Genomic DNA, 23,518 nt, shown 5'->3' on the forward strand with positions numbered 1-23,518 from the left:
ATATATAATAGATGATTACTAAAATGAACGATTTTTTCGTTGTTGATCTCAATATTTTTTTTATTCATTTCGTTTATTTGATAGGCACAAATGCGTTAGCTTGGCGGTGCCGAATTCTTTTGTTTTTCCATTTTGAATATCTTAAAACTAGGAGGTTACAATGTTGAAATATTTTTTTTATAAAAGAGAAAAAATTTACAGCTATCTTAAGACTAGAAAAAAAAATCTATATATAAGAGAGGGGGCAAAAGATTTTTTTTTATGAAAAATTTTAAAACAAGGAATTCAATAGTAATAGTTTTTTAGGAAATATTTACAGTTATCTTAAAACTAACAATATAGTTTGGTACATAAAAGAAGATACAAGCTTTTATGAGAAATTACACAGCTATCTTAGAATTAGGGATACAATTCTATTTACAAGATGGGGGACAATAGTTTTAACAAAGAGTAGAAATTACAACTATCTTAAAACTAGGAATACGGAATACAAATTTGATTTTTTATCGGATACTTATGCTTGGTCATTTCCAAAATCGGTGTAGAAGTAGTTGTATCAAGGACAGGGGAGAGAAGGCGTAGATGGTGACCGGTAGAGAAGAGCAAAACTTGCAACTTTCGGGCAAACGGGAGATCAGCGAAACAAATTTGCGCCTCAGTCTAGTAGGTCGGATTGGCGGATGGTATTCTTCGGACCCGCGGGGAATCCTTCAAAGGGAATCTTTCGGACCTCGAGTCGCTCTCGCTTCAGATTCCGTAGTGATAAGGGCGACGGCGGTTACATAGTGGCAGTCTGAAGCTTATCGGTTCCACACGGCAAGAGGAAACTTCTAAAAACGAGAAATAAAAAGAGAGGGGCTAAATTGGGATATTTATCGTTTTTATGAAAGTATAAATAAGGGACATATAGGGGAAATCACGATTTGCTAGCATATCTCGGACTGGGACATTGGGTGGTCTACCTCGGGCCCGAAGGGAATCCTTTAACTGAGACCTGGTGTCCAAATACCCGGCGCATACCCAGACAACGTGCTCGATGTCATGATAGCCCTCGTCACAAGCGCACAGACTACTCTCCGCAAGCCCAATACGCCGCAAATGTGCATCTAAGGTGTAGTGGTTGGACATAAGTCGGGACATTACACGAATAAAATCCCGACCCACATCCATCCCCCTGAACCAAGGCTTCGTTGATACCTTTGGGATAATCGAATGTAGCCATCGTCCAAGTTCACCATTGCTCCACGAGGTTTGCCAACTGTTGAGTGTCCTCTGACGACAAATACTAAAAAATTCGTTGAAGCAGATTGGTCTTTCGTATATGTCACCATTTAATGCGCCCACCTTTGCTAATGAGTCGGCCTTTTCATTGCCCGGGATAGAACAATGAGAGGGGACCCAAACAAAGGTAATCTGATAAGATTTTTCAGATAACGTACTCAAGGACTCCTGTATCTTCCCCAGAAAATACGGGAATTGCTTTTTAGGCTTCACCGCACGAAGAGCCTCGATAGAGCTGAGGCTGTCCGAAATGATGAAGTAGTGATCTGTGTCGATGATCCCAAGGGTGTACTGAATTGCAGCTAACTCTGCGACGTAAACTGAAGCGGGATCATTGAGCTTGAATGAAGCGGTGATAGTATTGTTGAAGATACCGAAGCCAGTGGACCCATCGAGATTTGATCCGTCAGTGTAGAACATTTTGTCACAGTCGACTTCTCGGAATTTATTATAAAATATATTGGGGATCACTTGAGGGCGTATATGGTCCGGGATTCCACGAATCTCTTCCTTCATGGATGTGTCGAAGAATACAGTAGAATCAGAAGTATCTAGGAAACGAACACGGTTGGGAGTATACGTAGAAAGATTAATGCTCTGTGCCATGTAGTCGAAGTACAAGGACATAAATCGGGTTTGAGAATTAAGCTCGACGAGCCTCTCGAAGTTTTCAATCACCAACGGGTTCAGAATGTCGCATCGGATGAGCAGTCGATATGAGAGTTCGCAAAATCGATTTTTTAGCGGAAGAACGCCCGCCAGCACTTCGAGACTCATCGTATGGGTCGAATGCATGCAACCCAAGGCAATGCGCAAGCAACGATACTGGATTCTCTCCAGTTTGATTAAGTGTATGTTCGCAGCGGAGCGGAAACAGAAACACCCGTACTCCATCACCGACAATATCGTTGTTTTGTACAACCTGATCAGGTCTCCTGGGTGAGCACCCCACCATGTTCCAGTTATTGTTCGGAGAAAATTGATCCTTTGTTGGCATTTCTGTTTCAGATACCTAATGTGACATCCCCAGGTACCTTTAGAGTCGAACCAGACCCCGAGATATTTAAATGTGAAAACCTGGTTGATCGTTGCACCCATTAATAGAAGCTGGAGTTGCGCCCGCTCACGCTTCCTAGAAAAAACAACCAACTCAGTTTTCTCCGTGGAGAACTCAATACCCAGCTGAAGAGCCCAAGCAGACAAATTGTCCAAGGTATTTTGTAATGGTCCTTGCAAGTCGGCAGCTTTGGGCCCTGTAACAGAGACCACCCCGTCGTCTGCAAGTTGCCTTAGCGTGCATGAATTGGCAAGACAATCGTCAATGTCATTCACGTAAAAATTGTAGAGCAGGGGACTTAGACATGAGCCCTGGCGAAGACCCATGTAGCTAAATCGCGATGTTGTTAAATCGCCATGCGAAAAGTGCATGTGCTTTTCAGACAACAGGTTTAGCAAAAAGTTATTTAAAATTGGTGAAAGACCATGCTGGTGCAGCTTCTCTGACAGAATGTTGATAGAAACTGAGTCAAAAGCCCCCTTAATATCCAAGAAGACTGATGCCATCTGCTCTTTGTCAGCATAGGCCATTTGGATTTCTGTAGAAAGCAACGCAAGGCAATCGTTCGTCCCTTTGCCTTTGCGGAAGCCAAATTGTGTATCTGACAGTAAGCCATTTGCTTCAACCCAATTGTCGAGGCGAAACAAGATCATTTTCTCGAACAACTTCCGAATACAGGACAGCATTGCAATCGGCCGATACGAGTTGTGGTCGGAGGCTGGTTTTCCTGGTTTTTGAATGGCGATGACCTTCACTTGCCTCCAATCATGAGGGACAATGTTACCCTCAAGAAACTTGTTAAATAAGTTCAGCAAGCGCCTTTTTGCAGTGTCAGGCAGATTCTTCAGCAAGTTGAATTTGATTCTGTCTAACCCTGGGGCGTTATTGTTGCATGACAAGAGAGCAAGTGAAAACTCCACCATCGAAAACGGTGTTTCGTTCGTGGTATCGGGAGGAGACGCGGCGCGGCACGTTTTCTGTACCGGGACAGAGTCCGGACAGATCTTCTTGGCGAAAGCGAATATCCAACGGTTTGAATATTCCACGTTCTCGTTGGTACTATTACGGTTACGCATACGTCGAGCCGTACCCCAAAGAGTTCTCATCGCTGTTTCTCTCGTTAACCCGTCGACGAACCGGCGCCAATAACTGCGTTTTTTGGCTTTCATTAAACTCTTCATTCGCCTTTCTAGCGACGCGTACTGTTGATAGCTAGCGGGTAACCCGTCTTCCCGGAAGGCCTTATATGCAGTGGACTTCTCCGCGTACAGCTCTGAGCACTCTTTATCCCACCACAGTGTGGGAGACCGTCCATGGGTATTCGCGCTGGGTACTGGTTTAGTCTGAGCTTGATTCGCACTGTCGAGAATCAATCCAGCCAAAAACCTGTACTCTTCCTCCGGAGGAAGTTCTTGAGTGGATTCGATTTTAACGGATATCGCGGTCGCGTAACTCTTCCAATCAATGTTCCGTGTGAGGTCATACGAGGCATTGATTGTTTTCGATGGTCTTGAACCGTTAGCAATTGAAATCACGATAGGCAAATGATCGCTACCGTGGGGATCAGGGATCACCTTCCACATGCAATCTAACTGTAGCGATGTCGAGCAAAGCGATAAATCCAACGCGCTTGCGCGTGCTGGTGGTGTAGGAATCCGCCTCATTTCTCCCGTGTTTAAGATGGTCATGTTGAAATTGTCGCAAAGATCTTGGATTAATGTTGATCTATTATCATCATGAAGACAACCCCATACCGTACCGTGCGAGTTAAAGTCTCCCACAACTAGCCGCGGTGCCGGTAAGGATTCCGTGATATTACAAAGCGTTCGGTGCCCTACCGAGGCTCTAGGAGGAATGTAGATGGAAGCAATGCAAAGGTCTTTACCTTTGATTAAAACTTGAAAAGCGACAATTTCAATGCCTGGTGTTGAAGGGAGGTTAATTCGGTTGAAAGAATAGCACTTTTTGATCCCCAAAAGTACTCCTCCATAGGGGTTTTCTCGATCCAGACGAATTATATTTAGTAAAAATTTAAAGGAATCGATTTTCGGGAGGATACTTCTGCTGTTCCACTGTAGAACAGTTATCGAATCGGTGACCTCGTTCGATGACTTAGCCATCGAAGGATACGATCGCTGCAAGGAGGGGCCATTTAGTAGTCAACTGCTTCAAAAATGTTTGCACTATAGGGAGAAAACGTATCAGAGGGCTTTTAAGAGGATCAGTAACATTGAAAGCTGTGAAAATTAAGTCCACTATGTCAGAAAATTTCATTAGTCCGCTACTGGACTGAGTATCTGTTTGAAAAAAGGGGACACTTGGGGTTTTTGGTGTCCCTGGAAGTGGTGGGTACTCCTTGTTAGAATTAATATTTCCAAGTCCTGGAGCAAATTGCTTCGGCTGTAGTGCATCACTTCCGTTGGATTTATTGATTGTAGTTGGCGCACTCTGAGGGGACGACACCTTGGCACCCTTACGAGGCAATTTAGGGGAGGCTAGATTTCTCCTCTTCCTGGATTCCCCTGGGTTAACCAATGATGTTCCCTCTTGTGGGTCGTCAGATTCTTGCTCAACGCCAGCCAAAAGAGCAAAGGAATTTTCGGAAGGGACAGATGGCGAAGCATTCTTTAGCATTTCTGCATAAGAGTACCTCGAGCGATCCTTAAGGGAGCGCTTAATTTTATCCCCGCGCTGCTTGTACGCCGGGCATGACTTAAGAGCATGCGGAGGGCCCCCGCAGTAAATACACTTCTCAGTTTCTCCACCGCAAGCGTCATCCTCATGCTCTCCCTCGCATTTGCCGCACCGTTTTTTATTGCCACAATAAGTGGCTGTGTGGCCCAGTTGCTTGCAATTGCTGCAGTTCATTACCCGCGGTACAAACAGGCGAACGGGTAAGCGAACCCTATCCAGGAGGACATAGTTGGGAAGAGCAGACCCGGAGAAAGTCACCCGAATCGAGTCTGACGGAGAATAAGTTGTCTTATCATTTTCTGTTTTTGCGGAATACAATTGCTTGCATTCCAGAATCTTCACCTTTTGAAGTGAAGGGTCCTTAAAGCAGCTAACCCCGTACTTCAACAGGTCTTCGCACTTTAGACCCGGTTCGGCGACTATTCCATCGATCTCCACTGCCCTACAAGGCACATACACTCTGAATTGTTTCGTAAAACGCTCGCTGCGAGCAATCTGGTTTGCCTGATCGAGGTCATTTACTATAACGCGTATCTTATTAGCTCGAACACGTGTTATCTGAGCTACGGCAGGGTAGTTAGCAGTCAGCTCCCGTGATATTTCTAGAATATTGGGCGATTTCGTGTTGGGCCGGAAATACGCCACCCAGGGTCCATTTGAATTGGCTGGGTATGTTTTAATACGGGGAGGACTGGGGGAATCAGGGGAGGGAGTAATATCGGGTTTATCCGGTAAATCCATGGGAATATCATTCCCATCCAATGTTCCTTCGCCCTCGGCCATTTAGGCACGAGGATAGCACGTGGTGTAAACGAGAGATGAAACTTGTATTCAGGGGAAAGGGAAAAGTAGACCGATCGGGGAAAGGGAAACGAAAGAAAGAAAAATAATACTTAGCTTATATAGCGGCGTGTCTGGCAATTCTGGTATTCACTTCACCAGCCTGGGCACCGGCGAACAAAGACTGCCTCAAACAATAGTTGACCTTCACTGACAATATATATTCTTGTTCACTTTATGCACAGCACCAGAAAACGAACTGCTTCGATCGAGAGCTCGGAGAGTTATGATGATCTCAATATGTCAATGAAAACACATCACTTATAGGGAGAATAATCTGAGAAAATACAATATCACAAGAAAAATTATATTGCACCCATTAAATTGTCCGTAGATGCTATTGGCCTAAAATTAACCCTGGTGGCGTAAATAATTGATTGCATGTTTTTAGTCTTCTTTCGAGATATTGGAAAATAATAAAAATCCTTCGTTCGTATTAAATGTTAATTTTTTTTTTTGATAACAATCCGAATTCAACAAACTATAGTTCACTCGAAAGATATTTGTATAAGTTTCCTGGCGATATATAGACTATTTGTCCATGTTGTGAGTTTTGACAGTTAATCTAAAAAAATTGCAAAAAACCTCTTTTTACACATACAAATATACATATCATGGATACTAAACATCAGAATCAAAACAAATTATTAACTTTCTATTCGAGTATCAGGCCTTTCATTTGAATTTTGTTTAGATAAAATAGGTTCAGCCATTACGGAGAAACACAAATGAACACACACACACATGCATTGTCCCCAATCGTCGAGTTGAGTCGGTTGATGTATAAGATTCCGCTCTCCGGGTCTCGCAAAACATACTGAAAGTTTGAGTGAATTCCAGACATTTCTTTTATAGGAAACTAGCTTTTATCCATCGCGTGTTGCAGTGACTTTCAACGAAATAGGAGTAAAGCACAATTTGTTCCGAAGCGCCATCTGGCGGGCAAATAATCCCCAGCCAATAGCACACAAACACGCTCCATAACAAATGTCTACTACGTATAAATTTTTACGGCAATCGGTTAAGCCATTTGGGAGTTTATAAATCACATACATACAAATATTGACTTTTATATACATATATATATATATATATATATATATATATATATATATATATATATATATATATATATATATATATATATATATATATATATATATATATATATATATATATATATATATATATATATATATATATATATATATATATATATATATATATATATATATATATATATATATATATATATATATATATATATATATATATATATATATAGATATAGATAGATAGATAGATGTAAAAAAGTACAAAAACCATCGAACATGCAGCAAAACTTTTTTAAATTAGTAGCATATAATTAATCTTTTTTAGTTGAAACATAAACATTAAAAAAAAATTATAACAGTTTTTGCAACCGACCTAGACGGTTGTGTCTCCAGGTGGAAGGTTTTGTTCTCGAGAGAGTGACGGAGTGCGAGACGCTGTATGCGTTATTGTGGGAGAGAGAGAGACCAGTTTGTTAAGTGTGAGTCGACAGTTGATACGTCGGAGGCGTGGTCAACGGCATCCTCGACAAGTGGTGTTTTGACAGCAAACCGCGGGTAGATGAATTTTCCTACCGCGGTGGCAGAAATCGACAGTGATCGTGCCTGTACACACAGAAAAAATATAGTGTATTGGTGTCGTCGGGCAATTCTAATCGACGAGAGGGAAGCGTCACATGTACACCCATTTGCTCTATTTGTCTACCGCAGAAGTGGTACGACGAATAAGGAAAACAAGTGGCACCGAAAAGTGCCGCATCGACAGTGGGATTTTCGCAGCAAGCCACAGGTAGACACATTTGTCTACCGAGGTGGTGGAAACGGAGAGAGTGCGCTTGTGGTGGTGATACCGACGAGCAGCTTAATCGGAGAGAGTTTTGAAGTGTTGCAGGTAGGACTATTTCTCTACTGAAGAAGCAACGCGACGAAGAAGGACAGCAAGTGTCACATTGTCAAACAAAGGGCACCGAGTTTACAACGTAACACATGAGGTGTGTTCTACCGGTGTCTTCGTCACCTAATAGATAGCAGATAACAGGTATATTTTTCATTCTCTTTTGTGATAGTTTTTCTTACTAGGTAAAATGGATGAAGAGATGGGAGAACGAGTAACAGACCCTCCCCCTAAGCCTTCTGCTGAAAATGTAAACCCGACTAGAATTAAAATTTACCCAGAGTCGTCAACGGGACCATGGATTGTATTTACTAGGCGTTAAGCAAAGGCGCTAAATATCATTCAAATTTCGAAAGATTTGACTTCGTGATTCTCGGATGTAAAAGAGATCGTCAAAGTTAATAAAGATAAAATACGCATTGTCGTTGGTAGTCTCAAACAAGCCAATGCAATTGCTTCTTGGGAGCTTTTTACGCGTGAATATAGAGCGTATATTCCTTCAAAGGAAATTGAAATTGATGGGTTCATCACAGAATCGAGTTTGACTGTTGATGACTTAGTTAAGCATGGGGTTGGTCGTTTCAAAGACACCATACTTAAAGACGTAAAAAATACTTGAATGCAAGCAATTGCATTCAGTATCACATGAAGGAGATAAAAAAGTTTATCGACTGTCTGACTCATTTCGAGTGACTTTCGCTGGGTCTGCGCTGCCCAACTATGTCATTATCGATAAGATTCGTCTCCCTGTTCGCCTTTTTATCCCTCGTGTAATGAATTGCCTTAATTGTAAACAGCTTGGCCACACAGCCACTCACTGTTCCAATAAGGCACGGTGTGGCAAATGTGGGGGTTCTCATCAAGAGGATACATGCAATGAAAATTCAGAAAAATGTTTAATGTGCGGAGAAAACTCGCATGAGCTCCCTGCATGCCCCATTTATAAATTGCGCGAGGATAAAATTAAACGATCCTTGAAGGAGAGGTCTAAGCGCTCCTATGCAGAAATGTTGAAAAATGCTACCCCTAAACCCATCTTCTTAGAAAACACTTACATATCTCTATTTTCGGAACAGTCTGACTCTGACGGTGCGTGCGAAGGTACATCATTTGTTTTACCCGGAAATTCCAGAAAAAGAAAACAGTCTTCTTTTCCCAAGCTGCCAAGAAAGGGCCTTAAAATTTCTCCACCCATAGATAAACTGGGCCCAAAACCGAAAAATTCCGATTCAAAACCGAAATCAATTCCGCCCGGTTTTGGGAACGTACAATCCAAACAGAACACCATTACTGAAAATAATAAAATTTCGACTTCCTCTGAGCCTCAGCCGGGGGTAGGATTATTGAAATTTTCTGAAATTGTTGATTGGATTTTTAAAGCATTCAATATTTCTGAACCACTAAAGAGTATATTTTCAGCTTTCCTCCCAACAATTAGAACATTTTTAGAGCAGCTGATTGCTCAATGGCCCATCCTTGCAGCAATTATATCTTTCAATGGGTTATTCAACTCCTAAGGTAAAAGACTCCATCACTGTTTTACAGTGGAATTGCAGAAGTATCATACCAAAAATTGATTCCTTAAAAATTTTACTGCATAATTTGAAATGCGATGCTTTTGCTCTATGTGAAACATGGCTTACCTCAAACATTAATTTCAACTTAAATGATTTCAACATTATTCGCCTAATTTAATATGACAGTTTTAAATACTGGCGAAACAACACGCATCCCCAGACCTCCTGCACGTCCAAGTGCATTAGATCTATCTCTGTGCTCGACATCACTTCGGTTAGATTGCACGTGGAAGGTTGTACCTGATCCTCGCGGTAGCGATCATTTGCCAATCGTTGTTTCAATTAACAGTGAATTAGGCCTTACGAATTCAATCAATGTTCCTTATGACTTAACACGAAATATTGATTGGAAAACATACCAAACATTAATTTCCACTTCTCTTGCTTCGACAGAAGAGCTACCCCCTACCGAATAATATGAATTCTTAGCGGGTTTAATTATTGAAGCAGCAGAACAAGCCCAAATGAAATGCAATCCTGGAATGACAATAAATAGACGGCCCCCTAATCCTTGGTGGGACAAAGAGTGCTCTGATGCATATGAAGCTAAACAAGTTGCCTACAAAGAAATTATGAAACAGAAAGAGGGTATACGTGAGAACTTTGAAAATTATTTCATTTTGCAAAACAAATTTGACAGTATACGTCGTTCCAAAAAGTCTAGTTATTGGAGACACTTCGTTAATGGCTTGTCAAGAGAAACATCAATGAGTACTCTTTAGAACACAGCCAGAAGAATGAGGAATCGAAACGTGACTAATGAAAGCGAAGATTTTTCAAATCGTTGGATATTTAATTTTGCCAAGAAAATTTGTCCAGATTCTGCTCCTGCGCAGAAAATCATTCACGATGCTCCCACAAGTAACGATTTCATAGATTCGCCTTTGACAATGATGGAATTTTCAATTGCACTCCTCTCATGCAACAATAATGCTTCGGGACTAGACAGAATTAAATTCAACTTGGTGAAGAATCTGCCTGACCTAGCAAAAAGACGCTTGTTGAATTTATTCAACAAGTTTCTTGAGCAGAATATTGTCCCGCGTGACTGGAGACAAGTGAGAGTTATCGCCATTCCAAAACCGGGAAAACCAGCCTCCGATCATAACTCGTATCGACCGATTGCAATGCTATCCTGCATCAGGAAATTGTTGGAAAAAATTATCCTACGACGTCTCGACAATTGGGTTGAGGCGAACGGCTTGCTCTCAGATACCCAGTTTGGTTTTCGGAGAGGAAAGGGAACGAATGATTGCCTGGCGCTACTTTCGTCAGAAATCCAACTCGCTTACGCAAAAAAGAACAAATGGCGTCTGTGTTCTTAGACATAAAAGGAGCATTCGACTCAGTCTCCATTGATGTTCTCTCGGAGAAGCTACATCAATGTGGTCTTTCACCGATATTAAATAATTATTTATACAATTTATTGTCAGAAAAGCACATGCATTTTTCATATGGCGATTTGGCGACACTCAGAATAAGTTACATGGGCCTCCCACAAGGCTCTTGTATAAGCCCCCTTCTCTATAATTTTTACGTGAATGACATTGATAATTGTATTGTCAGCCCATGCACTTTAAGACAACTTGCAGATGATGGGGTGGTTTCTGCCACAGGACCAAAAGCTATAAATTTACAACAACCATTGCAAGATAGCTTGGATAATTTATCAATTTGGGCTTTAAAGCTGGGCATCGATTTCTCTACGGAGAAAACAGAGTTGGTCGTTTTCTCAAGGAAGCGTGATCCAGCTCAGCTTCAGCTTCAGTTGGTTGGTAGAACGATAGCCCAAGTCCTGACTTTTAAATACCTTGGAATTTGGTTCGATTCTAAAGGCACATGGGGAGGCCACATTAGGTATCTAATAACGAAATGCCAACAAAGGATAAATTTTCTGCGAACAATAACTGGATCATGGTGGCGTTCTCATCCAAGTGACATGATAAGATTGTATCAAACAACAATACTTTCAGTAATGGAATATGGGTGCATCTGTTTCCGTTCAGCTGCGAACACTCACATTATTAAACTGGAACGGATACAGTATCGTTGTTTACGAATTGCCTTAGGTTGCATGCAGTCGACCCATACTATGAGTCTTGAAGTACTAGCGGGAGTTCACTTTAAAAGACCGATTCTGGGATCTCTCCTCTCGTTTACTTATTCGATGTGAGGTTATGAACCCACTGGTAATTGAAAATTTTGAAAGACTTGTCGAGCTTCAACCCCAAACCAGATTCATGACAGTGTATTTCAATCACATGTCACAAGAAATAACGCCTGCTAGGTATGTTCCCACATACGTCAATATACTAGATACTCCTGAATCCACTTTATTCTTCGACACGTCCATGCAAGCAGAGATTCGTGGAATTCCGGATCATCTACGCTCGCGGGAGATCCCTAAAATATTCACAAGTAAATATCCACACATAGACTGCCTTAAAATGTTTTACACTGATGGGTCACGAATCAGTGAGGCCACTGGTTTCGGTATTTTCAACAATAATTTTTCAATTTCTCTCAAACTTGCAGAACCCGCCTCTGTTTATATAGCGGAACTAGCAGCAGTTCACTATAGTTTGCAAATAATTAATACTTTACCCCCGAACCATTACTTTATCCTCACTGATACTCTCAGCACAATTGCAGCTCTACGCTCAAAGAGGATTGATAATCACGATCCATTCTTTTTGGGGAAGATACGAGAATCTCTGAGTAACCTAACAAGAAAATGTTATAAATTTACCCTAGTGTGGCTCCCCGCCCATTGCTCTATTGCGGGCAATGAGAAAGCTGATAATTTAGCCAAGATTGGTGCACTAGATGGTGAAATATATGAAAGACCCATCGCTTACAATGAATTTTATAGCGCTTCTCGACAGAGGACACTTGCTAGTTGGCAAACATCTTGGGACAATGGAGATATGGGACGATGGCTACACTCAATTATCCCTAAAGTATCAACGAAGGCATGGTTCAAAGGATTGGATGTAAGTCGGGACTTCATACGTGTGATGTCTAGGCTCATGTCCAATCATTATACTTTAGATGCGCATCTCCGTCGTATTGGGCTCGCTGAGGGTAATCATTGTGCTTGTGGAGAAGGTTACCATGACATTGAGCATGTTGTTTGGTCCTGCACTGAATATCGTGAAGCCAGATCACAATTAGTAGATTCTTTACAAGTCCGAGGAAGACCAATCCATGTTCCTGTTAGAGACATCCTGGCGTATCGCGATCCTCTATACATGGAACTTATCTATCATTTTCTAAAAACAGCGTCTGTCAAAATTTAATTAAATTCATCTCCTCATACTCTCATCCAAGGCTAATCATTCACCAATTAAAGTGTCCTAGAATATTCAGTTTTTAAATTTAGACAATAACAGAAAAAAAGTAAATAAATACACCCGAAAATACTAGATCATTATGAAATACAACAATGTAAGGAAAAATGCAAACAATAAAGTGATTTCAGTGTTAGTTTTATACAAATTACTAGTATAGTTAAAATTAGTCTTAAGGATTTTTGTAACGTGCTATGTAAAAAAAGAAACTGGCGTAAAAAGCTTTTGCAAATGCCGTGTCAAATAAACGAATGGAAAAAAATAAACATTAAAAATGCATTTTAAAAAAATAAAAAATACAGGGCGCCCTAAATAATTGTTTCTTTTATTTTTTATTAGTAAAAGTCAAATAAGGGAAGATTACATCATGGAGAAGATAAACCAAATTTTGTCCTATTCAGATTTTTTTTTGATTTCCAACAAAAAAAATTCACTAGAACATTGTTTGTAAGTTCTTTGCGTTTCTCCATCAGTAATTAGTTAACAAATACAATACAAACAAGTTGGAATATCCTTCTCATTATTTATCACAAAACACATTTACAGGAGTCAGTTTGACACTTCATTTATTAAGTGAACAGATTCTATCGAAAATGTTTGAAAATAAATATTTTGTGTTTTGTGATTAGGTAATCAGCCAATAAACTTATAAAACAATATTATAAAAATCATTTGGAAGCTTTCCTCTTGGTTTGGTACAGATGCCAAGAATACAACATTATAATTCGATTAATGACAATAATAATGGATTCAAGTATGTAGGTATTTGTTAACAGTTATGTGCCCAACAAAAAGATGGGTGGGTAATGTCTGCGACATAACCGGAGAGATGTAGAATACATAAGGAACACGTTCTTCAAATATGTTGATACTCATTGGAATTTTCGGACAAAAGGTGATTTGGGCGAGGAATATTTCAAATTATTCTTTACAAAAATGATGGTGGTCCTAAAAAGGACCGGTTTTGTTGGCGTTGTTGGCCTTGGTGAGGGAGATGGCTAACGATGAAATTAATTGTTAGCATGAGGAAGTCGCGTAGTACTGGCCAATGGAAGAACAGATAATAATTGATTCCTGAAAATCAATTTTTCTTTATTCATGTAAATTATACATACTTACAAATCTAATAGAAGATTCCTGGTCATATTTCTGAATCATTAGTGCGAACATTGTGTAATTTGGTGAAGTACAATGAAAGTTACAAACTTTCCAAACTCGACCTTCTGTTCCTTCAGAAATATTGAAATGGGGTGTCTATATTAAACCGTTAGTCGTGGTCACAATAAAAAAAGATGGGTGGGTAATGTCTGTCACATAACCGGAGCGTCGTGATTTCAATTCGAGACGTTAATTTAAATCTAATAATATTCAACAGAATCACGTTTGAATGGGAAATTTTCAAATAATTCTCTATGGTAATAATGGTGGTTCTGAAAAGAACCTTTGGTATCGGCGTTGGTGTTGATGGTGATGCGCTGGATCGTTGGATATTTTTGGCATGATAGTTACGTGCCTGGCGAACTGTTTTGTAGCCTCGAACAAAACGACAAGACTGGCTTCTTCGGATACCATTACGGCTGAACTTTATAAGCTTAGCTCGACTTTGAAATCCTGCACAATCTCACGAATCAGACACTGGTAGGGCCATTTTGTTTGCTACTAGCACGGAGCTGCACAAAAAAATTATTTAATGCAGTTAGTTCACAGAGGCTGCTAAAAAGCTCGAATAGAAGCATGCGACTTCAACATTTCTCTTAAACACATGCAACAACACATTCGTTTTGGTAATACTGATAATAACAGTAGAAAGGAATGGAAAAACAGTGCACGAAACGAGCGAGAGAATAATTTAATTTTTTGTTCCGTGTGCAAGCTGCTTCTTTCCACACAACGTATTATGTTGATTGTTGAAAATTTGTTACACACCTTAAAATGAAAGTTTCAGTTTAACTCTCACTAGAACACAATTGATTGGTCCTGAAAAGAACCGTTGCTTTTATTATAATTTACGCCCACTCCCAGCGGACACTGTGAGCCAGTTTGATTTCTTTTGCGAGAAAGTTACGTACTTGGCGCACTATTTTGTATCCTCAAACAAACCGACCAAGTAGGCATCACTGGCTTCATTACGGCTGAGTTTTGTAAGCGTAGCTCGACTTTGAAGTAATACACAACCTTACGAACCAGACGCTGGAATGTTAGCCAGCGGATTAGTTTCTTTGTTGCCCTTTATTTGGGGCGAAATACTGGCATGGCGACAGTTCCTGATCGGTAATTGGTTGCGATGGGCCACCAGTAGCTGGGGCACTTTTGCGGACCGTCATCATTGCCAACTGCTTTCCTCCGGTGGACTGGCTGCTTGCTAGCGCTTGAACGAATACGAATGATGAGAAAAACCGACCGACCAATATTCATATATGAAAACACGAGAAAGCACTACTATCACTCTCTCGCTCGTTTTCGTGCCATTCCTGTGCCTTTCCGTTCGGCTACCAATACTAGCATAACCAAAACGAATATTCTGTCTTTCCATCGCCTTCAATCTAGTGGCCAGTGCTAGCAAACTTGTATGTTCAGTTTTTCAATAACAACATTCCAACAATATTTTCAAAGAATGTTGCAGATTTGAAAAGAAGGAAGGAAAAGATTTTCACAAATTTAAATTCTTTTGTCTTATTTGTTAGCGGTGATACTGGCCATGGGATGGTGGGGGAACACCCACATTCGTTTGTTATGATAGTATTAGCAGCAGAAAGGAATGGAAAAGCAGTGCACGAAAACGAGCGAGAGGATAATTTAAATTCTCTTTCTTTCTTTCCACACATCGTATTTCTTATATAGCTTTCTGAAAATTATTTGTTATACACCATAAAATGTAAATTTCAGTTTAACTCTTATTAGAACACAATTAATTGGTCCTGTAAAGAACCGTTTATTGTTTTATTGCGGGAGCATAATTCAGACGCACTCCCCGCGGACACGGTGAGCCAGTTTAACTCTTATTAGAACGCAGATTAGTTTCTCTGTTGCCCTTTAGTTGGGGCGAAATTCTTGCAGGGCGACAGTTCCTGATCGGGTTGCGATGAGTCACCAGTAGCTGGGGCACTTTTTCCGACCGTCGTCATCGCCAACTGCTTTCCTTCGGTGGACTGGCTGCTTGCTAGCGCTTGAACGAATACGAATGATGCGAAAAACCGACCGACCAATATTCATATATGAACACACGAGAAAGCACTACTATCGCTCTCTCGCTCGTTTTCGTGCCATTCTTGTGCCTTTCCTTTCCGTTCGGCTACCAATACTAGCATAACCAAAACGAATATTCTGTCTTTCCATCGCATTCAATCTAGTGGCCAGTGCTAGCAAACTTGCATGTTCAGTTTTTCAATAACAACATTCCAACAATATTTTCAAAGAATGTTGCAGATTTGAAAAGAAGGAAGGAAAAGATTTTCACAAATTTAAATTCTTTTGTGTTATTTGTTAGCGCTGATAAAGGATATTTAGTTTGCTACTAGCAAGGAGCTGCACAAACAAATCGATTTATGTAGTTAATCAACGGAAGCTGCCAAATAGTTCAATAAAATAATTCAAATTGTAATAGCGACATGCAATTGTGGCAACACTGGCCATGGGATGGCGGGAGAATACGCACATTCGTTTTCGTTATGATGGTATTAGCAGCAGAAAGGAATGGAAATGCAGTGCACGAAAACGAGCGAGAGAGGATAATTTAAATTATCTTTCTTTCTTTCCACACATCGTATTTCTTATATAGCTTTCTGAAAATTATTTGTTATACACCATAAAATGTAAATTTCAGTTTAACACTTATTAGAACACAATTAATTGGTCCTGTAAAGAACCGTTTATTGTTTTATTGCGGGAGCATAATTCAGACGCACTCCCCGCGGACACGGTGAGCCAGTTTAACTCTTATTAGAACACAGATTAGTTTCTCTGTTGCCCTTTAGTTGGGGCGAAATTCTTGCAGGGCGACAGTTCCTGATCGGGTTGTGATGAGTCACCAGTAGCTGGGGCACTTTTTCCGACCGTCGTCATCGCCAACTGCTTTCCTTCGGTGGACTGGCTGCTTGCTACTGCTCGAACTTGAACGAATACGAATGGAGAGAAAAACCGACCGACAGATATTTTTATAATCGCGCTAATATGCACTACTATCGCTTTCTCGCTCGTTCTTGTGCCGTGCATGAGCCTTTCCTTTCCGTCCGGCTTCTAATGGCCTAACCAAAGGAATATGCCGTCTTTCCCCCACCAACTGCTCTCGTCAAGCAACCCAATGCGAATAATCATAGGAACAAACATGTAGTGGACCTATATATAAACTTTTCATTATTTTATTGTTCGGTTGGTCTACCAAAGTGACGGCTGTGTGCGGGATGGGCTGAAAATTTTCACTTTTCCGAGTCGTTTTCGAAAGATTTTTCAAAACACATTTTTTTGTTATTAGTGCATGTTATACATACTTCAAATTTTAATACAGCATAGAGGAACATATTTTCAACAAATTGGCCTAAAAATCAAATCATTCTGTTAAGTATGATAAAAGTTATTAACGTTCAAAATCTGACGCGGCGCCGCAGCCGATATTTTGAAACGGGACCCCTATATTGAAAGCTTAAATGTATTCTACATTAAAAAAACACCTTTAACAGGCCAACGTGGGTACCCGGGTACCCACAATTTGAAATGCTCATAACTATGGCTTCCTTTAACCGATTTGGACACTTTTAGATGTTTTGGATTCAGAAACTCGTCCACTTTTTGATTTTGTAAAATTGAACCGGATGAATGGATCTGGTTCTTGGTAATCCGGATTTTCCGGGGTAATGTTCCAGTACTAGGGTATGGTTTTTTTTTCAATTTGTTTATTTGATAAGGCACGTATGCGTTAGCTTAAAGGTGCCATTTTTTCATTGTTTTACATTTCGAATTTCTTAAAACTAGGGGGTTACACATTTCAATATTATTTTGTTTTATATAATGAAACTAAAAAAAAACTTTACAGCTAACTTATACATATAAAAGAGGGTATAATATAATATTCGTAAGATTTGGGGGACGGGTCATTTTGTGTGTTCTTTGTATAGTAATTCACTTTATGATTTTTAGAAGGGAGATTGTAGGCGAAATTAATTATTAACTAAGCGGAACATTTTACAAGCTTATTAACTAGAAATAACTAGAAAGAGTGGTTCAAGATTAAGGGGAATTAATTAGGGCTATTTTAAAGTAGTGGTACTGTTGGGCATTTCTTAACGAGATTAAATATTGATCAACTAAAACTAAGCACTTAAGTTTTGGGAATATATTCAAGGGGAGAAGGGGATGAAGTCATACATCTGTGTATCAGAGACATGGGAGGGAGAGCGGACAAGGCTGAAGGGGGGGGGGGGGTGAGATATAAACTTTCAGTTTCCGGCATCAGGAATTAACGGCCAGGATTACAGATTCGAACGGATTGATCAACTAACACTAGAAGATAGGGGGGCACATAAGTTTTGGGAAGATATTCAAGGGGAGAAGGGGTGAAGTCATACATCTGTGTATCAGAGACATGGGAGAGAGGGTGGACAAGGCTGAACAGGGGGGGGGGGGATATAAACTTTCAGTTTCCGGCATCAGGAATCAACGACCAGGATTACAGATTCGAACGGATGTATCAAGTATTGGGACGCCGGGCGGTTTTCCTCGAGCCGGCAGGGGTTCCTCCAGACGATTTCGTAGTACGGCTCAGATACGGATCGGGAACACACCGCGCGGCGTGTGTGATGTTGTACTGTAGATCTCGTGTTGTTGGTTCATTCGACAGATGTTTTGTCTCGTCTTGGAGTCGTATCAAACCATCGTTGGGGTACGGTAGGCGGAAGAGGGCACTTCTGGGAATAATAAGAGAAAAGATAGGGGCATTTAAATTTGGATATTGATGGTTTTGAGGAACGTGTATATAAGGGACATGTAGAGAATATCGCGGCTTGCTAGTACATCTCGAACCGGGACATTGGGTGATCTTCCTCGGGCCCGAAGGGAATCGAATAGTTGAGATCTGGCAGAACAGTACTCGGCGCATGCCCAGACAACATGTTCGATTTCGTGATAACCGTTGCCACAAGCGCAGATACCGCTATCCACGAGCCCAATACGCCGGAGATGTGCGTCCAGCGTGTAGTGATTGGACATGAGCCGAGACATCACGCGAACGAAATCCCGACCCACATCCATCCCTCTGAACCAAGGTTTCGTCGATACCTTAGGGATTATCGAATGTTCGAATACATCGAATACATATAAAAGAGCCACCTTCCCAGTTCACCATTGCTCCATGAAGTTTGCCAACTTTCGAGGGTTCTCTGATGAGTGATACTGAAAAATTCGCTGAAGCTAATTGGTCTTTCATATATGTCACCTTGTAAAGCGCCCGCCTTAGCTAAAGAGTCCGCTTCTTCATTACCTGGAATGGAGCAATGCGAGGGAACCCAAACTAAGGTAATCTTGTACGATCTTACAGACAAAGCACGCAGGCGCTCCCAGATTTTCCCCAGAAAATATGGAATGTGGTTTCTAGGTTTCATTGAACGGAGAGCCTCGATTGAGCTGAGGCTATCCGAGACAATAAAGTAATGATCGGTGGGCAAAGTATCAATGATCCCAAGGGTATACTGAATAGCAGCAAGTTCTGCGACGTAAACTGAAGCAGGATCATTGAGTTTGAATGAGGCGGTGAGGTTTTGATTGAATATACCGAAGCCAGTGGAGCCGTCGAGGCTTGACCCGTCGGTGTAAAACATCTTGTTGCAGTCGACTTCTCGAAATTTACTATGAAAGATGCTTGGGATCACTTGCGGACGTATGTGATCCGGGATTCCACGAATCTCGTCTTTCATGGATGTGTCGAAGAATACAGTTGAATCAGAAGCATGAAAGAGATTGACACGGTTGGGATAGTATGAAGAAGGATTGATATTTTGTGCCATGTAATCGAAGTACAAGGACATAAATCGGGTTTGAGAATTGAGCTGGACAAGCCTTTCGAAATTTGCAATTACTAACGGGTTCAAGATATCGCATCGGATGAGCAATCGATATGAGAGTTCCCAAAATCGATTTTTCAGCGGAAGGACGCCCGCCAGCACTTCGAGACTCATCGTATGGGTCGAGTGCATGCAACCCAAAGCAATACGCAAACAACAATATTGGATTCGCTCTAGTTTGATGAAATGTATGTTCGCAGCGGAGCGGAAACAGAAACTCCCGTACTCCATCACCGACAATATTGTTGTTTGGTACAGCCTGATCAGGTCTCCTGGGTGGGCACCCCACCATGTTCCGGTTATTGTACGGAGAAAGTTGATCCTTTGCTGGCACTTCTGTTTCAGATACCTAATGTGACATCCCCAGGTTCCTTTAGAGTCGAACCAGACCCCGAGATATTTGAAAGTTGAAACCTGAGCAATAGTTTGACCCATTAATTGAAGCTGTAGTTGCGCTGGTTCACGCTTCCTTGAAAATACGACTAGCTCAGTTTTCTCCGTGGAGAACTCGATACCTAGCTGGAGGGCCCAAGCAGACAAATTGTCCAAGGTATCTTGCAATGGTCCTTGCAGATCGACGGCTTTGGGACCTGTAATAGAGACCACACCGTCATCTGCAAGCTGCCTTAGCGTGCAGGAATTGACAAGACATTCGTCAATGTCATTCACGTAAAAGTTATAGAGAAGGGGGCTTAGACATGAGCCCTGGGGAAGACCCATGTAGCTAATTCGTGATGTCGATAAATCACCATGCGAAAAATGCATATGTTTTTCAGACAGCAAGTTTAGCAAAAAGTTGTTTAGAGTCGGTGAAAGACCATGCTGGTGCAGCTTCTCAGAAAGAATTTTAATAGAAACTGAATCAAAAGCCCCCTTTATATCTAGGAAAACTGATGCCATCTGCTCTTTGCTAGCATAAGCCATTTGAATTTCTGTTGAGAGCAACGCAAGACAATCGTTCGTCCCTTTGCCTTTGCGGAAACCAAATTGTGTATCTGACAGTAAGCCATTTGCTTCAACCCAATTATCGAGGCGAAACAAGATCATTTTCTCGAACAACTTTCGGATACAGGACAGCATCGCAATCGGTCGATACGAGTTGTGGTCGGAGGCTGGTTTTCCTGGTTTTTGAATGGCGATGACCTTCACTTGCCTCCAGTCATGAGGGACAATGTTACCCTCAAGAAACTTATTAAATAAATTCAACAAGCGTCTCTTGGCAGAGTCTGGCAGATTCTTTAACAAGTTAAATTTGATTCTGTCTGGCCCTGGGGCTTTATTGTTACATGATAAGAGAGCAAGTGAGAACTCCACCATCGAAAACGGTGTTTCGTTCGCGTTATTGTGAGGGGACGCGGCGCGGTAGATCTTCTGTGCCGGGGCGGAATCCGGACAAACCTTCTTGGCAAAATCGAATATCCAACGGTTTGAATATTCCACGCTCTCATTAGTACTGTTTCGGTTTCGTAAGCGTCGGGCCGTACTCCAAAGAGTGCTCATCGATGTTTCTCTCGTTAGTCCGTCGACGAACCGGCGCCAGTAGCTACGTTTTTTGGCTTTTATCAAACTCTTCATGCGCGTTTCCGCCATCGCGTACTGTCGGTAGCTAGCTGGCAGCCCGTCGTCCCGGAAGGTCTTATACGCAGCGGCCTTCTCCGCGTACACGTCTGAGCACTCTTTGTCCCACCATGGATTGGGAGGACGCCCGCGTGAATTCGCGTCTGGTACGCGTTTAGTCTGAGCTTGAATCGCGGTATCGAGAATCAAGCCAGCCAGGAACCCGTACTCTTCCTCCGGAGGAAGCTCTTGTGTCGATTCTACTTTTTCGGATATCGCGGACGCGTAGCTCTTCCGATCAATATTTCGTGTGAGGTCATACGAAACATTGATTGTATTCGGTGGCCCTGAACCGTTAGCAATATTAATTACGATTGGCAGATGATCGCTGCCGTGGGGATCAGAGACTACCTTCCACATGCAATCTAACTGCAGCGATGTCGAGCAGAGGGACAGGTCTAAGGCGCTCGGACGCGCTGGAGGGGCAGGAATCCGTGTCATTTCACCCGTATTCAAAATAGTCATATTGAAGTTGTCGCAAAGCTCATGGAGTAGGGTAGATCGATTATCGTCATGAAGGCAACCCCATGCCGTGCCGTGGGAGTTGAAGTCACCTAAAACTAGCCTCGGTGCGGGGAGGAGTTCCGCAATATCGCAAAGCCGTCGGTGGCTAACTGAGGCTCTAGGGGGGATGTAGGTGGAAGCAATGCAAAGGTCTTTGCCTTTAATTCTGGTTTGGCAAGCGACAACTTCAATGCCTGGTGTCGAAGGGAGGTCGATCCGATTGAAAGAATAGCACTTTTTGATCCCCAAAAGTACTCCTCCGTAAGAGTCTTCTCGATCCAAGCGAATAATATTAAAATCGTGGAAGTGTAGGGTTATTTCTGAAGTGAGCCATGTCTCGCATAGGGCAAATGCATCGCATTTCAAATTATTTAGTAAGATTTTAAATGAATCGATTTTCGGGATAATGCTTCTGCAATTCCACTGTAGAACAGTGATTAAATCCTTGACTTCGTTCGATGAATTAGCCATCGAAGGATACAATCGCTGAAAGAAGGGGCCATTTCGCAGTGAACTGCATCAAAAATGTTTTTACTGCGGGGAGAAAGCTTATCAAGATACTTTTAAGGGGGTCAGAAATGTTTAACGCTGTAAGAATACGGTCCACAATGTCAGAGAAATTTATTAAGCCAGCACTGTTTTCTTTCTCTGGCTGAGATATGTGAACACTTGGGGTTTTTGATGTTCCTGGAAGTGCTGGGAACTCCTTTTCTGAGCTCAGGTTACTGAGACCGGGAGCAACTTGCTTCGGTTTTGCACCAGTACTTCCTTGAGTAGTTATTTTAGGGGGACCATGAAGAGACACCTTCTGGCCTTTACGACGAAGCTTGGAAGAAGAAATGTTCTTCCTTTTTCTACTACTTCTAGGCACAGCAGAAGATGTTCCCTCCTGGGGTTCATCACAGTCGCCTTCGTCAGTAGACAAGTTGGTAAAGATGTTCGTAGAGACAGGTGGCGTAGCTATCTTAAGCATTTCTGCAAAAGATCGCTTAGAGCGTCCCTGAAGGGAACGCTTAAGATTTTCCTCGCGCTGTTTGTACGCGGGACATGAAGGGAGATCATGTGGGTTTCCCCCACAGTAGAGACACTTTTCGACATCTCTACCACAGGAATCATCCGCATGATTCCCACCGCATTTCCCACAGCGGGCTTTATTGCTACAATGGGAGGCTGTGTGTCCCAATTGTTTGCAATTAGTACAGTTCATGACCCGCGGCACAAAGAGGCGAACAGGTAGACGAACCTTGTCAAAGAGGAGGTAATTGGGCAGGGCAGAGCCGGCGAAGGTCACCCGATAAGAGTCTGAGTTGACGTATATTTTCTTGCCGTCAGCTGCGACTGATGCTGAATGCAAACGTTTGCATTCCAGTATCTTCACTGGCTTAAGCATGGGGTCTTTGAAACAGCCAGTCCCATATTTTAGCAGGTCCTCGCAATTCAGACTCGAATCGGAAACGACCCCACTGACTTCAACCCTGCTAGCTGGAATATAAACCCGGTACTCCTTCGTAAAGGGCTCGTAGCCAGCAATATCGTTTGCCTGAGTAGAACTGTTAACCACCACCCGAAGCTTATCAGGGCGAATTTTCGATATTTCTG

At 41.8% G+C, this 23,518-nt stretch overlaps 1 protein-coding gene across 5 annotated transcripts in view; it reads left to right on the forward strand.

The window, feature by feature from the left end:
* The window catches only part of LOC131683312 (alpha-tocopherol transfer protein), a 265,987-nt gene that overhangs the window by 149,141 nt on the left and 93,328 nt on the right, over window positions 1-23,518 (forward strand). The gene's annotated exons all lie outside the window — the stretch shown is intronic.

The sequence above is a fragment of the Topomyia yanbarensis genome, chromosome 2 (genome assembly GCF_030247195.1).
Source record: "Topomyia yanbarensis strain Yona2022 chromosome 2, ASM3024719v1, whole genome shotgun sequence".
In the NCBI taxonomy this organism is placed as follows: domain Eukaryota; kingdom Metazoa; phylum Arthropoda; class Insecta; order Diptera; family Culicidae; genus Topomyia; species Topomyia yanbarensis.